Here is a 360-nt window from a genome sequence, read left to right as displayed (position 1 = left end):
ACTCAAACCATAATTAAAAGAACATACGACAAGAGACGACACGTAATTATTTTATCTAATTTAGGGCAAAATACAAAGCAAAAGATACGAAGATAAATACGCAAGAAAACTGATAGAAGAATCGTTCCACAAAACTTTGGTTAAATAAGCAACTTTGGTTTCTTTTTCCTCCAGGTTTGTAAAAGTTCCGCCTGGAGCCGTCAGGTCCAACTGCCGCTGATCCCCGGATGAAAAGAAGCATAAAATAATAACCGAGGCTGTTTTGTTGGTCCCCGCCCTGCGCTTGCCGGGCTCGGCTGGTCCTCCTCGCTTTTATCTATTTTCTCGCTCATTTATTTTCTTCTTCTAGGTCGCTTTCTA

Source organism: Penaeus monodon, chromosome 19 (genome assembly GCF_015228065.2).
Source record: "Penaeus monodon isolate SGIC_2016 chromosome 19, NSTDA_Pmon_1, whole genome shotgun sequence".
Taxonomy (NCBI): domain Eukaryota; kingdom Metazoa; phylum Arthropoda; class Malacostraca; order Decapoda; family Penaeidae; genus Penaeus; species Penaeus monodon.
The sequence above is the reverse complement of the archived record's forward strand: the minus strand, read 5'-3'. Positions refer to the sequence as shown.